The following is a 17,170-nucleotide window of genomic DNA, read 5'->3' as shown; positions in this document are numbered from 1 at the left end:
TTGACTGTAAGGAGTTGTGTGAACTACTGAAACTCTTTGCGTAGTAGATCATCTTTTCGCAGTTTACTTACATTCCTTTTTTCTAGCTTTCAAAACAGAGACAGTCCCATGCTCTGTCTTTGCACACCACCTGGCTCAGCTGGGATCATCAGTTAGGGCACCTGCACACTACTGTTCTTTAGGTAGCGTGTGCGTGTGTTGCAATTTAAAATTCCTAGTCATCTCCCTGCAGCGGAGCAGACAAAAATCAATAATTATTGTATCATTACACTAAGAGCATCCTTCTGCCAGCCCTCGGCACAGATGAAGGAGCAGTGTTTGGAGCTGCTAATCCCAGCATTTCTTTTCTTAACTATATTTGATAAAACGCTTGGGAAGGAAGAGACACCAAACTAACACAGCTTAGAAGTGACTATTACAGAAATCCTTAAGGAACGGTTTATTTTGAAGACGCAGAAATGCACATGATGAAAGGCAGGGTGCTGCTTTAATGAGCAAGAAAAGAGCAAAGGTCTCCTCTGGTTCTATTCATCTTCCGTGCTCATACAAGTCTCTTCTGTTGCCAGACTCTTTTTCATCCGGTATCTGCAGAAGCAATCGCACAGCTTGCTTTGAGAGCTCGGAGAGTAATTGTTACTAATAATGCATTTGAATGATTACAAAAAGAGGGAGTCACAAAGGACCCAGGTGCCACCAGAGACAAGCTTGCCGCACAGCCAGGCGGGGAAGGGCAGTTCTGTAACCCAGATTCCAGATTCCCCCGTATGTCCTACCTCGTCCCCAGAGGGCACCTGCTGGTTTTGCCCAGTCGCTTCCAGGTGCCATCAGCATCCACTGATGCGAATGCACTTTGAGTGCCGTGGTCTCCTCGACCAGGGCCATCCTTGTAATCTGCTGTGGAACAGCCACGGTTCGGAGCTGAGGGAGGTTTTGGTGAGCAAGGGGTTCAGCTTTAGCGACGATCGCTTGCTTGCGGTGGCTGCAGTGGGTGGCAGGACTTGAAAAGGCTTCATAATTTGCAAACCTCCTGGTAGGAGGAGTCCACGCTTGCAGAAAAGTCGTCTGACCCTTGGGCTCCCTTGTCCTCACTGCCTGTTTTGTTCAGGCCTTTGCTTTCATGTGACCATTAAAGTGGGTCAGGTTAGGTAGCTGATCCAGCTGAAAATTAACGCAGAAAATTTTAAAAAATGTTTCTTTTCATCCATACAAATACTTGTGCCAGCAGAGGCGAGAAAATAAGAATGGCTGGCTAAAGGAAAGGCAGACCTTTCCCTTTCAGAGGCAATGTGGATTTATGCTGGCTATAACTAGTTTTAGGTGGTTCAGTCATGGTTGTAACAATGATACTCGGTCCAGGTAGCAGCGAATTTGTGCTTTGGAACTCCTCTTAGGGCACCTGTAATTAATTTTCTATTATTTCCTTTTTTTAAAACAGGGTTCTTGGCAAATACTAAGGCTGAAATTCCTGAGTCACTGATCACTTATCAAGTGTTAGAAGCAGAGATGCTGGTCAGAAGAGAAGTGAGAAGAGTCACAGCCCAAGAGCTCAGAGGATGCTGAGGACTGAGGTTCCTGTTCTGAAGCAAATGCACAGATCGTTGCTGACGGTAACTTACTCCTGGTTTTTGGTAGCCCTTCCTCTCTAGGAATTCTTGAAATGCTCACATCCCGTAGAACGTGGAGAGCTCTGCCTCCTAAGAGAATTTCCAAAGCAGAGTAACAGAAATGCTCCAAAATGTATCTTGTATTTTTTTAAAGCTTTCATTGGAACCAAACAAAGCAGCAGTACAATAAAGGGGCAAGGAAACAGTTCCTCAGCATCTCAGGGATACTAGCAATTCTGTTTCTAATTAATTCAAGATTTTAGTTTAATCATTTCTGATGTGGTATTAGTTTGGAAGTTAGTGTTCTGTGAACGCCGAGGTTTCATTGCACCATTGTTTATTCAGTAAATGTGATAGCAGTTGCTGGACTGTATTTTGAAAAGCTACATGTGACTTTGCAGAATTACCAGGCAGCTGACTGGCCTAAAATCAGCAGCCTCAAACCTGCCGCCTTTTCACATTTCAAAACCAAACCAGTAGGGTGGATATTTACTATTACGATGCTATAAACAACGCTACAGCCGTAGCTGTGGAAGTCCTGGCCCACGTGCACTGTCTCAAATGAACTTTCTGAATTTTATTCCGTAAGCTGTGCCATCTAGTGTGGTGACAGGGAATCTCAGCTGTAGCTTAAGAGCGAGTGAGCAATGCCCTGCTGAATCAGACCCGTGGTGCATCTGTCCCCCTATTCTGGCTCTGACAGTGGCAGGAGGGGATGCTGTTTAGGGAGCGTTTTTGAGCCTGGCCAGTGTCTGATCCCATGGTATCCACCGCTTGCTGTATTAAGGGTGTTGGAGAGTACTGCTCTTAAACAAGCCTTGTGTGTGTACAGTGCTTCTTCGGTTTTACTTTTATAATAGAACAAAATGGAAACATGAACAAGTACAAAAGAAGTAGAAATTAAGGAGCCCTGTTATTCCCTGTGGCTGTACTATCGGGGCATCTGGAAGTTCCACAGACAACATGAGAATGAGAGTTTGGCAGGGGAAGGTTTACGGAGGTTTGCGGAGAGCTCTTCCTGACCATAAGGACAGCATGTGTAAAAAACCCAGTGGTGCTTTTACGAAGCTCTGTTGAGGAGGGAAAGGAGAACAGGTCGCAGGTGAGGCTGGAAGAAGGTAGCAGCTTTCTGAAAAGAGCTGTCAGTGTTTGCTCATTGCCAGGCCTTGCGCCGTGGATTCTCGCTGTCACGGGGTGAAAAGCCAAGCAGCCATTGTCACCCGTCAGGTGAATAGTAATAGACATGCCTCTTATTCTCGCTGCAAGTGGTGCACAGGCATGTTCCCATAACCTGCGTGCCCTGTAGTCATTAACTCCGCTGGGCTCGGTGTCGGTGGTACGCAGTGCTTACGGTACCTTCTTAACGGGTGGTGGCGTCAAATTGTGAACAGCATTGCCTGTTTCTTTTGGATCCATTAAAGGTTTCCCCACATTTTGCTTTTTCCATGCTTTAGGGTCAAGGTACCAGACGCCGTATCTACTCTTAAAAACTTTGGGCTGGCGTGATTCCTGAAAAATACAGAATAATGTGTTGTAACTCTCTTACTCATATTTCCTATTGATTGATAGAGCAGATACCAAGTAGCAGTGCTGCATAAGTGTGCTTTGGTAGTTACCCCTTGTAGTAGCAGTAAAGTGCCGTCATGTTCAGCACCATCGATTCTTTCAGTGTGAAGAATACTAGACAGAAGACTTTGGACTACTCTTCCTGTTTTCTAACCCAGCTGTTTGCTAGTGAGTTGTTTTTTCTCTGCAGCCAAAGGAGTAGAGAGTTTAAGTGGAAATGGTCAGATTTACTGGGGAATATACCTCTGTTGTAAAAGAGGATGCACACTAGAGTGGAGGAAGGCAAAGAGGGGATAGAGTGAGAAGGGAGAAGCACAGGTGGAGCTGTGGAAGCAAGTACAGAAGTAAGGTAGTTGGTTCATTTCTTCTTCCTGTCCCCAGTGAGAAGATCTGCCCAAAGGCAGAGCTAAAGGGAGATGGGAAGAGGAACATCATCATCTCATAGATCTCTTAACCATAGCTCACAAAGCTTAGTCTAAAGTAGCTTTCCCTAGAAGCCAGGTTAAAATCTAAAAATCAAGACTCTGCTGCCATGGAGGTTTTCTTGGCGGTTGCTTGACACTTTCTGTGTTGAGTCCTCACCCAACCGGGTAGAAAAATGGGAAGGGCAAAGCATTCATGTACTTTGGACCTGCATCACACTCCGGGAAGAAACCGTAACCCTGACTGTCTTTCTGTACCATCCTTTTCCCGTATTCATTGCGAGTATCTCAGCTGTGAACGCGGTGTGCTCTTCTGTGTGCAACATTTCACCGTAGCCAGCAGGAGGCACATGAGGAGTATGTCTGAGGGCAAAAGCTCTTCGTCTCCAGACAGCGAAGAGATGGTTTCTCTCAGTTGCTATTAGCTGTTGAAGAGCAATGCTTTCCATACCTTCTGTCCTCGATTGCTGACCAAGAAGTTGCTTTCTGCAGTAAGACACTGAAGAATGTAGGGAGAGCAGAGAAGCAGGCAGATTAGAACTGGTGGGAGTGCCGTCCTCCGAACTGGCCGTCAGAGCGGTTAGTAAGGAGGGTACCCCAGATCCAGACCTGCTTTACATCATCAGCCGTTCAAATCTGGAAGGCAACCAGCGAAGAGTGAGGAAAAGCTCTTTCTCATAATGCATCAGCATGTGTGTCTCTATGGCTTACGGTCATAGCGACGGAAAGCCAGGCACCATCAGAGCCTTTCCGTGTGTCCAAAGATTCAAAGGCAGTGGGCTCAAAGGGACCTCAGGAGTCCAGTTTGGGGCTGGTGTCTGCAGGCTGCTGGTGGCCTGGAGGTCACCCATCAATGTATTTATTTTTAACCTCCTCCCCTCCAGCACGCACGTGGATGGCAAATATGTTTCTGCCTGTCAGCCGGCACAGGTTCCCAACTACTGCCCATTACGAATTCGAATGTTTATAATTCTAGTAGTAAAATAAAAGTATTGTAAGACAGTAAAGCTTAGCTATACCTTAAGGGCTTTGTTCTTCCTAGCCACCAACATAATTGTAAAATACAAGAGGGTCCGTGGATTCTCTTCAAAAAAACTTTTTGTCTTAACAGGCAAGAAGTGCTGGTCCGTTTTACCCTTCTGCCATAAGACAACATCAAGCTGCTGATGCTTATGCAAGCTGATCTTGAAAGAGGGATAAACCAGAGCCTTCAGGATGATGTGTTTCATTATTTAACTGTCCTCTCTGTTAGGAAATCATTGCTAGTTTTTAACCTAGATCTGTCTGCTCCCCCTGAACTCACTCACACTGTCCCAGAGAAACATGGGAAGCAAAGTATTTCCAGTTTCTTTTTATCACCCTTGTACTTAATTGGAGCTTTTTATGCATGTCCTCAGTTATCTCTTATCTGTAGTAGAAACTGAGTTTGCTCCACCTTGGCATGTTGGTCCTGGGTGCGTAATCATTCCTGTAGCTCTCCCCGTTTTCTTTTGAATTTGTTTACATCTTTCTTAAAGAACAGTAACCAAACCTGGGCACAGACCTCACCCCCAGACGTGGGCTTACCCAGACTGAGGAGTACAGAGGGTTATCTCCTCTTTGTCTTTGTTCCCACGATAGGATGCCACCTTTTATTTGCACACCCAGGATGTTGCTGACAGTTAGAATCTACTAAAATCCCCGTATCCTTCCCTCGCTGAACTCCTGACTAGCCAGTTGTTCCTCATTCTGTATTTGCGCAGCTGAGAAGTTCTGCTTGGGAGAAGTCATTCGGCTCTGTTTTTTTCACTCTCTTATTTTCCAGGTTTTGTCCAACATGTCAGGATCATTCTGAATCCATTGAAAGCCCCTCAGCATCCTCGCTGTGTTTTCTAGCTGGGCGTCATCTGCAAATTGAACAGATTCTTTGGAAGTACACCGGTTTTCCATGAATTTTCAAGGAAACAGCTTATGATTCTGAGTTTGTTCTGCTATTTTTCCGTATTATAATGCATTTCATCCTCACTTAGCTGGCTCAAAACATCTAACAACAGGTCTAATGCCGTTCTTTCCTACTTATCCATAGTAATCTGACTCGGAATTCCTTCTTGGGTTTGAGGTAGAGCTTATCACTTGCCCAGGCCAGTCTCTTACTGCATTTCCAGCGCTTTCTCTGAGCTTGTGTACTGTATCAGTACTATCAAGGAATGACAGCTTTCCCTAAATCCCTTTTCCTCGTAGATTTGTTTCCCATAAGCCATTATTTGTCAGCTTTTGTCAGTTTATTAGTCACTCTCTTTGAAAGTCATGCTTTCTGTTTTGTTGTTCTCCATTCTCCTTTTCCCTAGCTGGCGCAGTTGTGTTTCGTAGGCTATTATTTCATGACTGGTGCCTGATGCTTTTTACCTCCTCCCAGGTTAGAATCAAATCGCTTCTAAGGATTTGAAGGAGGAGGGAGAAAATAGAAGACACTGCAAGGCAGGGAAAAAGAAACACTGAACCAGTGAAAATCTCCTCTTGGGGCCCAGTAGAAAGGGATCGAAGTTGCAGATCTAAAGATCTTGCTCAATTAAGTATTTCCCTGTACACACTATTTTAATCTCTGCGCTCTTTAGAGACATAATGAGATATTCCTCCAAAATGCCTTTGTTCTTCGGTGGAAGTTCTGCACACAGCGGAGCAGCAGGGTCAGTATACCGTGCAGGAATAGACTGAAAAAGTAATATGACGTTATTCTGTTATATTACGTTATTTTGCCAGTGATGGGGAGCAGCAGAGACCCCAAAGCATAAAACGTAGTATAACATATTTGGCTAAATTCTGTGAAATGGTAAGTGCCTCAAGCTCATCTCAGGGTTCACTGAAGTTGTGGTACCCAACAGCTCTTAGAAATTGAATCGTAAATAAAATGTTCCAGCAGATTCATGCTGCTAGACTGTCATGGTTGTCTAATGTCCTAGAGACGTTATGCTTTGACTTCCATGTAGATTCTTTGCCTTCTCAGGCCCATAGAAAAAACCAGCATGAGAGACATCCAAATATTTATTTTCAAACCACTTTTAGCACAGAAATTTATCAAAGTCCAAAGTCTGAAGAGCACTGAGAAAACAAATACAAGCTTGAGTTTTGTGATTTAAAGAAAAAAGACATCTGTGTTTGTAGCTGAGAAGTATAATCTTCTAAGCTGGAGGTAGAAAAGAGTTGATTCTGAGAAAATAGCAGAAATGTGGGTTTAGCTCCTGGGAAAGAGCAGCTTCTGAGAGGACACTCAGCAGGGAGCTGGTGTAGGGTGTGGTGTCATTTTACACTCCTTCTTACAGCATGTTACCTGTGTTGGCAAGCTTGGCAGGCAAATGGCTTTTTTCAGCTGGAGCATCCCATGTGTATTCTCTTAGCCTAGCTGTGATGTTTATTTACTGTGAAACGAAGCTTTTTGTCATAACTGAAGGAGGCTTTAGAGCCACGTCACTGGTGTCATCACCAGGCTCACAGAAATACGGCTTGTACACCGTCTTAAATATTCCCTCGGATTCAGTGCCAGGCATAACAGTCTGCCTTTCTAAGGAAGGATTTTGCCAGGCTTCACCTGAAGTTTATCTAGATGAAGTATCACGTGAGCCAAGGACATGCAGAGGAGCAGAACAGAAATTAGTCACAGAGGGCTCTAGGTGAGCTTGCTTTCTTTTGACGAGCGCTTTTCTCACCCCTAGCCTGGCTATGTATTCTTTTGCACCTCTTCGTGTGTCACTGAGTGCAAGTATTTCATTCTCAGGAGGTTAATCTTTAGAAGATGACTTAGACCAAACCTTTATAGAATTTCTGAATATGGGTGTTCATACCCCCTTTGTTTAGAGGATGCTTCCCTGAAAGCTGCAAGCGATTCAATCATTTTATAAATCACATGATTGAATTCAAAATGAAGCTCCCAATTCCCTGAATTTGCCCTTTTTTCCTGTGTTGCCTGGCTGCCTACCATACGAGGACTCTACACAATTCTGGTGGGGAAAGGATTCTCCCAAATGGTCTATAAGCTCTGGTGGTAGAGTGTTTATCTTCACGCCCTGAACAGGCTTGATTACAGATCTGGTATCACAGAGTTGCACGGGGGTATCTTCATTGATGTTACGTATTTCTCCTCCCTAATATAAGTAGCCAGGGATATAACTAAGGCAGCAACAGGAATCTTTCACGTGCCTTGAAATACAGTTTTGCTGACATCAAATCGGCATGCCCTGTTCTGAAACTGCTCCCGCAAGTTCTTCTTTCCTGAGTTAAATGTTCGAAGGAGGATGTCGTTGCTCACTTAGTCATGCGCTGCTTTGGTCTGATGACAGGAGAAAGCATAAAATCCTTTCCCACCCAGTAATGTTAGAGGAAAAGGCAAGACACGAGCCAGTAATTTGTGCTTAACAAGCTAGCACTTGATGCGGTGACTCCGTCCTGAGACCCAGTCACATGCTGGAACCAACCAGGGAGCGTGATGGTTTTTGCTTCCCCAAAGCATTCCCTGCTTTGCCTTGACTGCAGTGTGGAGGGATACAGCCAACCTATGCGAGACTTCGCTGAAGGTCTAGCTTAACGGTTCCCATCTTAGTGCCCAGCACTGCTTTTGGCCACAAGATATTAAATACTTAAAATTGAGGCCGGCAGGCACAACGAAGTGCAACATTGCACTGCGGCTGGTGTGCAGGGTCTGACAAGGAACGGGGACAGATGAGCTAGATTCTGCAAGATGCACGGGCCTAGAAACAGCAGAAGTGTGCTGGGTCGTTTGCCTTCCTGAGGAAGGTGGAGGTGGACAGGCAGTGCAGTAGGTTCTCGGGCAGCGCTCGCCCTCCCCTTCCCCTCCAAAGTTTTTTTCTCAGTGCCACTTCTGTGTTGAAAAAATGGTGCAAATAATTGAAGGCAGCGTTGCCGTGAACAGCTGCGAACAGCTGCACTCCTAGAGGGAGGCTGGCGACCTGCCCATCCAAACAGTTGGTGAACTTTGTTTACTGTACTGGAATAAAATCCCGCTATGCGCGGGTGCTCGTCACATCGTGGTGCCAAAGCTTTGCATTCAGCAGGCCGACGGAGGGGCAGTGATTCTGAGCCACCACCGACCTCCTGCAGCGTCTCTGCACCTCCTCAGGTGGGGCTGGGAGACGGACTACCTCTGCTGAAGGGGACAGTTTGTTCCAGAGCTGTGCACAGATCCTAAGGGAACCAGAGGAAGGAGATGCCATAGGCTTCCTTACCAGGATTAGGCCCTTAGGAGCTCCTTTATTTCTTCAACTCCCCAGTCTGAGCTCTTTGAACATGGTTTCCTCCATCCTTCTCCTGCGCTGGTCCCTTAAGACCTCCACCGTCCGGCACGTTTCCGGGGAAGGAAGTGCCTATCGTGCCTTCAGCTAGCGTTGCCCTGCCCCGGGACAGGAGCCGAGGGCTGTCACACACACAGCCTCATTGTATGAGCTGGTAGACACGAGCTATTTGTCTCAAGGCTGACATACAAAGCGTTTGTTTACTAACGGCTGCCACCGACTAGCCGGAGTAGGGCTAGGGGCTAAGAATGACTCATTCTGGCCTTATTTCTGGGCGTACCAAGTGTGCATTTAAGTGCAATAGGCATTGGGAATTGGGAAGAGACTCCCGATGCGAGCCATTTTGGTCTCTTTCCTCATCTGTGCCAAGAAGTGCGGTGCACTTATGGACTGAGGCTGCAGGATTTGTGCATGCTAAGACTCCAGAGAGCTCGGCTGTGCTGCTCTCGCTCCACTGATACTGCCTGCTAAAAGGTACTTACATTTCAGATTTTTAATTGGAGTTAGTTGATCGCCCGAGTAAATAATAATGTAATATAGGCTAGCAAAATCATCTGATTGCAGGCTTCAATACTTAACGTTTATTTCAGGAACAAGGGAAGGTATCAGCCTGTGATATAAGACAGCCTCAAAACAAAGCAGACACCGACTGTAGGTCTGCAGTCTCGCGCAAATGCACAGGCGCAGTCAACTGCTGTTAGCAGAGACTGTAAAAATCCCCTGCTTACTGTGCAAGACCTCCACTTTTCCTCAACAAAATAGTATGTAGAGGTATTGTGCATCTAGGTTTTAATGCAGCAGCGTACATTTTAAGCTCCAGAATCTGCCTTTGCATCCTTTCAGATCAATAAGAGGTTCAGCATAGGCTAACAAAAGAAAAAAACCGAGACTCCTAGAACATGGCAGTGGGATTTTCAAAAGTACTGAAAGTACGGTACACCTGGTCCCTCTGAAGGAAGTATGTAGAAAGTTTGTCTTTGACTTCAAAAGAAGAATGATGTGGAGTGCTGAGCAGGGATGTAGCAACAGCAGATTTCAAATAGGCTTCCCCAGAGTCTGTCCTATCGTATTCCAGTGGAGCATCCTTCACCTTTGTAATGTCAGAGTGGCATTCATGTGGAGTATGACTCACAGGTCAGGGAAACGTGTGCCATTGGTTTGCTAATTTTAAGCGTGCCCTCTGCAGTACAGGTCACTTAAAAGTAGGTATGGATTATTGAAACTGTGCTCGGTCTGGCTGAATCCAAAATGAGACAAAGAATAAACATAACAGGTCTCTCTCTCTGTCCCCTGCCTTCACGCCAGCAAAAGCCCAAGTAACCAGATGCGCTTGGCAGCACTACAGAATAAACTGACTTGTGATTTGCTTTGCGCTTTGGCACTCTCTATGTACAAACCTCCTGTCAAATCAGAGGGCTTGGGTCGGGGGCCAGAGTTTTCATCCACTGCTGTGGGATTTGGGCCCTGAAGTCCCACTGACGGTTGCAGACTGTAATTCTCACATTTTTAGGAGGCATATGTGTCATAGTATAGGAAAAACTATATGATCACCATTTATTCTGTTTGAAGGAGAGATTCTTTACTATTTCTGGCACGTTCAGGGTTATCACGAGATGTTTTCAAGGCTGCAGAGTAAAGCCTCTGCTCTCCAGTGTCTTTCATTAATGGGGAAGCGTGGGAGTGGTTCAGTAACTGACCTGCGTGACTAATCTGACCATGTGAGCAAGGTGTTTCAGAAACCTGCCAGCTCCTTCTAGCTTTCCCTATGATAAGATCAGAGAGATATTTTTATGGTGATTCAGGCTTTGTTGGCTTCCTATTTGTAGGTAATAATGAGGGGCAATGGGTTTATAAGGCAAGAGGGAACAGAGTTCTGGACTGGTTTTGAATTTCAAGTGCTGGGTGGATCCTCACTTCAAGGAAGAACAGCAACAACTCTATTGTCTTTACCTCTGGAAAGATGCTGTCTTTCAAATGAGAGTGAAATAACTGAGGGTGGTGGCTTAGGCGGTGGTCCATCTCCTTCGTGAAATCCCTCCTGGCTTCCTGCTTGACCTGAGCTCGCAGTTGGGTTTAGCAGATGTTTTCCGTGCCTTTTGTTGAGCCGGGTGGGATCTACTCCGTAGCAGGATGGGGGGAAGCCCCTTTGGGCTACGGTTGAGGATGTTACCACATGGAGGAGGGAAGCTCTTTCTGAAATCATGCAGACTGCATTTTAAGAACTACCAGCACTGGCCACTAAGCAAATCTGAGAACATCTGTTTGGTGCTGCGTGCTGGCAAGCTTCTTGATGATAGCTTTTCCTTGTCCCTGAAACCAAAACGGGTCGGTGTCAAAGCTGAGGACCAAACATGCAGGACCGCTCAGGCTCCGAGGTCCCAGGGTGTGAGAAAGGAGCTGTGCTAGATGCTGACATTCGGAAGCCGGGCGAGGGACTAGGTTACAAGCCAGCGGCTGAGAGAAGTGATTTGCTTGTTTTGCCTGTTTTCCTGCTATCATATTGAAGATGGAAAAGCTAAGGTCCAAACCCTGCTGACTCTGATGGGTGTGGGTCTGCTCCAGCTGGAGCTTCAGGAGGGAAGAGCGAACGTGCCAGAAGGAGAGGCAGATGAACGAAGGAGCGCGAGGTCTTCCCCAGACCTCCCCTGGTCCCTTGCTCCCGCTCACCACGGCGTTCTGCTTATCCTGACAGCTCCACACCACGAGGCCCTGCCTGCCTGGCACGGAAGGGCAGAGCTTGGGGCCAAGAGAGACTCATGGTCATGTAATTCTCTGTTCTCTCTGCCCTGTCCTTGAGACACGTGCTCCTCCTGCCTGTCCCCATACTTGCCAGGAGCTCTGCCAGGTGACACAGTGCCCTCTCTGCTGTTGGAGATAGGAAAGCTGAGCTGAATTACGGCTAGCCTCCTCCCGTGTCAGCACAGCCAGCTTCTCCTTTGCTCTGCTGCTGGGAACAGCATGGGCACATCTCATCTGTGCTCTCGGTTCCTCCCTGGGTGCTGCTGCACTTGGGCTTGTCTCTTGGCATGCAGAGGGTGTTCCCAGTAGTCCAGGGCTGTTTGCAGTGCTCAGCAGCAACAGAACAAGCAAGCCTGGTTGGTCCTGGCGCAGCTTCAGGACTGTATAGAAAACTGAGGGCTTGGAGAAGTTCTGTCAGTCTCCCTGGGCTCTGCCTGTCTAATCCATAGTGGCTCCTCCCATGACCTGAGGTGTCCTCAGGGAAGAAAGCAGGTGGAGAGTAGGACTTAATGCAAAAGAGTATAAGATCAAGGACTCCTTTGCCGACTGTTGCAATCTGCATTGAAGGAATATGCAGTCTAGCAGCTATAACTTGATTTAAGGGAGTAGAACTTGGACAGTAGGAGATTTACTGATTAGATGGGCTTGGCACTGCGAGCCAGGTCCTCAGCAAACAGCTGTTCAGGTTATCCAGACAGTGCCACATGCCAGAGGCTCCCATACATTCCAGCGCATGCCCTGCAGGTTCCTCTCCTTCCTTTCCTAGCAAGATCTCAGTTTCACAGCTTAGTGCAAGCCACAGCCTATCTTACACAGCCTCTAGTGACATTCTCCCACCCCACAACCTATTTCCTCCATCCCCTAGCACGGTTCCTTGGCCACGTTCAGCTCGAGAGCGTCGTAGCTCAGCAGCAGGGACTCTAGCGTTGCTCCGTGGCAGTGGTGAAAACAAGATGTGCAACTGAGTAAACTGGACGTAGTGTGGATCGGTGCTCGATGCGGTGGGGAGGAGAGGCTGGGGGCTGTTTAGGTTCAAGGTGAAGTTTGGAAGAGGGTGGAGTTGAGTGAGGGGAGAAATCTGGGTGAAAAGAACAGAGAGGAAAAGATGGCCTGAAGCAATGCTCTGTCCTCCTACGCAGGTGGCACAGTTTGCCGCCTGTGAGTCATGAGGCTCTATAAGCAGAAGCAGCTGATGCATCAGGGAAGCAGCAAGCCAAACCAGAAGTAGCTGATGGGTGTAAGTTGCTGTGCTTGCTAATTTTGGTATAGCTGAGATTTTGAGGAATATGGTTGTGTATGTGTAATTTTAAAATGTACTACATGATCTCTATCACAATTACCGTGTGTGTGTGGAGGTATGTGTGTGTATGCGGAGCTTACAATTCATGGTGACTGGTTATTTAGCTGGTGGGTATGAAAAACATGAGAGTCGAGCAGGACCAAATTTCGATAGAACGTTTTTGCTGCTCGTAACAGTCAGAACTATTAATTTCCTCAGAAGCAAAAACAACCGCTGTAGACAAATCTCTCATTTCCTAAAAAGTCATTGTCTCATATCCAGCAATCAAACAGTGTTTTGACTGCAAATCCCAGCCTGGCCTGTCCGATGCACTTACTTTGTGTGCGTTCTTATGCAGCTAAACCAAGAGCCCAACTTGTTACATGAGCAGGAACTTGGTTCACAGACCTTTCTGAGGTTGCTGTTGAACCTGGTAATTGCAGGGTAGCTCTGCCCTGTAGTGAACTACTTTTTTGCCAGCAGTTAATTTGTACTGTGTGGGAAGAATAAATTAATGCTTGAGTACAGTGAAATTTGATCACTACCAACTTACAAGCCTTTCAGAAATTTCTCAGCTGAAATCAGTGTCTTATAATTAGATTATTATTTTATTAATTATGCATACAGTACTGGAAACATACATAGTACATGTAAATTCCTTGATGACAAGCGTGTGTATTAGCTGCACATGAAAGGCAGAAGAGCAAAGTCTCTGAAAACGTTTTCCTTGTATGTTACTGATGCACTTGGGTGTTTCCCAAGAGCTGCTCCTCTAAGACTGGGAGCGTACTGCATGGAAAGCTGCTTCTGCTCTCCTCCTTGGCCCATGTGAAACGTTCAGCCGGCAGAGGCTTTTTGTGGTGAGCTGTTGGGAAACTTGAAATGTTAAGGATCTGCAAGTTCTCATCTGTTGATGAGCTGGGCTGAGTTAAATGGCAGCCAGGGGTTAAATTCCTGGGAGTATGCAAAAGAGAGGGATGCCCCACCTTCATAAAAGCACCATTCTTGATAACTAGAAGCCAGACCCTGTGATATTTACCTCTGAATTTCTTCTGTTGTGTATCCCACAGGAAAATACAGGTCGATTGAGAAACACGGTGATGGAGATGGAGGTAAACAGAGCACCACAGATACATAGATGAAAGCTTCAAACATCATGCAGCGGAAGGAGATGGGTAGACAAGTCTACCAAAATTTTAGGTAAGACAGAAACTGGTAGAGTATTTATTAAGTAAAACACTTTTCTAGTTAGGATTGCATTGTCCCTGTTGAGATGAAACTACGCTTGGTTCAGGAAGGGCTGTTCCATGTCTCTGTATGCCTTTAGGTCACAGCTCCTTAGGGAAGCAATGCAAGATTTGGATCCAGTTCGACCTGGTGCGAACAGGTCTGGCAACAGTGACAGATGATTGTAGCACCAAAGTCTGCAGTAAGGACGAGCACGGTTCCTATCTTGGGTGGCAAAGACCAGAGATTCGTCAAGTGACATGGATGCGCACAAAGAAACAGCGAAAAGTATCCTACTCCTCCTGTCTGCTGTTTCCACCCCTGTGTTGTGGCCAACATAAAACATTCGCTAAAGAAAGGTCTAATAGTTACTAAATCACAGGAGTAGGATTAAGGATTTCTGGCATCTGTTCTGATTTGGCTGGTACTGTGCTGCGTGACTTCCTAATTCCTTTCTTTGACAAGCCTTTTCCTTCCTCACATAGACCACAAGAAGCCAAGTAACTGGGGTTATACAAACTGAGGAAGCCACGTTGACAACCTCAGTAAGTAATGACTTCTTCTGTTTCTTAAAGATTTTCCCAGTGCATGGGACAGGACTATTTTCTCCATGGTTTAGTTTTTGATAAAGGGTTCTCAAATCATTTTACCACACGGAAATCATCAGGAAAGGCCCCTGGGAGCTTGAAGCTTGCCCATTTCATCACGAGACACTGCAAAATCTAGGGTCGCCCAGCAGTCTGTATGGGCGATGGGAGCAGAACAAGAGACAGCAGCTTTCTGTGGCAGACTCCCTGACCGCTTGCTTGCTTGGCGTGTTCTCCCACAGTTGGGTTTCTCCAGACCCTAACAACTCAGTGTTTTCCGATTTACCTGGCCTCCACGCCCCTTGCAACTTTATATTTCCAAAGGGATCCTGCTGGCAACCTGCATCCATTTTGATGTGCTTCTCTCCTACGGATCCCGACATTGCGCGTGCAGGCCTGTTGCATCTGCCGTCGAGCGTGAGGAATGGCACTGGAAGGGGAAGGGACGGTCTGTCCCAGGTGTCAATTTACCTTTTGTTTTTTCACTAAGGGATTGTCAGTGAGGCCCCAGCATGGGAGCGGGCACCTCCTACATTTCGCAGAGTAGGATTTGCCTATTATTTCCACCGTATTTATGGTGTTAGTGTAAGGCACCCACCGTGGCTGGGATCCTAGTTGTGATGGGTTCTGCACAGTAACAGAAAAACAAAAAAAAACCGCTCCAAGAGTTTACAAAGGAGATAAGACAACAGTGTAGCACATGAGCAGAGTAACTGTCATGAACATCTGTAAATACTGTCATTTTAAGTGGTGGAGATTCTTGGGAGTGGCAAATGAAATAGTAAAAAAGTGAAAGGAGTGGGGAGAGGGAAGATGAATGGAAAGGGGTAAGAAAGGAAAAAGAATGAAGATGTGCAGTCTTTTTTGGGTAAGCACATTCACGTGTTTTCCTGAATGTGGGCCTTATCTGCCTTGTCCCCTTGTAATACCACCGTGATTTTGGAACGGGAAGATACGCCTCTGCTTGTTTCAGGGATTTGTAATAATGTCACGGTAGTGTGCCTTGAGCCAGCAGTGCACCCACTGCATTCCCATGCTCCGCTTCAGAGGTGGAGTCATTCTTCATGGGAATGTTTTAAATGTATCATTACTCGTAAGCAGTTTCTTGATTTCCAAAGGTAAAAAAATAATTTGCCAAAAAAGAAAATAATTCACACTGAGAATCTAGAAAATCTGTATGGAGAAACAGTGGTGGTTCTGTGCATCACATGGGTAGATTTTGATGAGAAGATAAACCAAAGCACTGAATTAAGCTAAACCAAAATTCTGCAGAAATCATTGCTTGATCTATAAATATTCATGCCAGGGTTCAGCTAAAAGAATTTCAGTGGTCCCGTGGGCTGCAAGAATTTTTTATCCGTGGCGGTAGCAAACCAAATTTAGCCTCTGAAAAAAAAAAAAACCCAAACTGTATCTCCCATTTAAGATATCTCAGATTGCTGGAATTCCTTAAATATACCTGCCTTTCTTTTGATTTTCCAGGGTTTCGGTGCTCAGATGAAACAGCATGTTCTTTAACATCATTAATAAGAAATGCTTCATGGCTGTGAAAAGTAGTTATGATTAAAATGGCTTTGCATAACTGAAGAACTGCTACCTGTTCTTGTTCTTCTGTATTTATCTCTGATTTAGAGACAACGGACCTGATCGGCTTCTTGCTTCCACTGGAGCGCATGCATCAGGATATCCTCACTGAAAAACAGAAGTCACAGAGCAGTTGTTAAACTACTTCAGGTGAGACAAGAAAGAGGTCTCCATTCCATTGCCGCAGCAGCCATGGAAAATAGGTTTCATGTGCTGCAGGAGGAAGCATCTGCTTGTAAAAATTGTCACTACAGCTGGTCCCCACCGAAGGCCAATTTCTTATGGCGTAAGGGAAAGTTTATGGTTTCAGAGAAAGAATTCCCATGGGAGATTGTTTCCAGGGGGAGAACTCTGTTGCTATAGTTAAATTAGCCTTCAGAAATGGATTCTAATTATTTACTCTGTTGCTTGCTTTTTGGAGAGATGATGATGAAACAGAGCTATAAGAACACCATTTTGGAGTGGGAATCGAAATGAAAACAAGCTGCCAGAACAATCTTTTTTTTTTTTTTTTTTTTTTTACTGCATGAGTGGAACCACAAAAATTTGAGTTTTCCAAACCACCCTGAAATGTGACCTCCTAACCTTTCATAAGCAAAAGAAAAATGCACATAGTAACATAGTACTGTCACAGCAATTGCAATTACAGGAAATCGGACTTATAAAGGAAGATGCTTCAGCCCATCTTAGCAGGAAATCCCCCTGATGGTCTGCTTGCTGTCTTGTAGGGAAGGCATTATTTGGGTCAGGCTGATGATGGCAAGCGGGCAGCCTCATAATTTGGAAGGGCAAGAGAGGGAACTGACTCATGACTTATGAAGCGCTAGTGCTGCTGGCAGCTTGATTATGGTTATGGAACAGTAGCTCTGTGTCGCAGAGG

The sequence above is a fragment of the Platalea leucorodia genome (assembly GCF_965183815.1).
Source record: "Platalea leucorodia genome assembly, chromosome: 6".
Taxonomy (NCBI): Eukaryota; Metazoa; Chordata; class Aves; order Pelecaniformes; family Threskiornithidae; genus Platalea; species Platalea leucorodia.
The sequence above is the reverse complement of the archived record's forward strand: the minus strand, read 5'-3'. Positions refer to the sequence as shown.